At 31.0% G+C, this 522-nt stretch overlaps 1 long non-coding RNA gene across 1 annotated transcript; it reads right to left on the reverse strand.

The window, feature by feature from the left end:
• Window positions 1-28: 28 nt before the first annotated feature.
• On the reverse strand, window positions 29-522 carry LOC121131133 (uncharacterized). Its single transcript, XR_005868957.2, has 3 exons — window positions 441-522; window positions 281-382; window positions 29-180 (listed from the first exon to the last, which is right to left on the reverse strand). It is a non-coding gene; the product is annotated as an uncharacterized lncRNA (long non-coding RNA).

Genomic DNA, 522 nt, shown 5'->3' on the forward strand with positions numbered 1-522 from the left:
CTATTTGATTAAAAGAAAACAAAATATATCAAATCATATATATATATTTCCATTTAATATCAATAGTTAACTTACCACTACATTTTCCACAAGTTTGGGCACACAAATACTTTACATTGTATTCATTACACCTATGTAAATTTCTTCCACATATATCGTCATGAACCAAGTTGTTACAGCCTAGATTTAAGACAGAGATAATGGAGATAATGAGTAAAGTAATTTAGGAAATACATGAGAGAATATCTATAGGCAAACTTATTGTATAATTGTATTTTACCTTCGCAAACACCGCAAAATCTTGGACACCTCCTTCTTTCATCTTTGTCTATACAAATCGTAGATGCGTCAAGACACCCAGCATTTGAATCCAGACAAGAACCTAGATAAAGAAAAATTTTAAAATTTGACAAAAATAAATGTTGTAACAATTAATTTACCTGTACATCCACATGCTCTTGAACATTGAAAGTAATACGCTGGGTCCAGACATCTAACTTCATCCCTTATACAAGTGGGCAT

The sequence above is a fragment of the Lepeophtheirus salmonis genome, unplaced genomic scaffold (assembly GCF_016086655.4).
Source record: "Lepeophtheirus salmonis unplaced genomic scaffold, UVic_Lsal_1.4 unplaced_contig_18359_pilon, whole genome shotgun sequence".
In the NCBI taxonomy this organism is placed as follows: domain Eukaryota; kingdom Metazoa; phylum Arthropoda; class Copepoda; order Siphonostomatoida; family Caligidae; genus Lepeophtheirus; species Lepeophtheirus salmonis.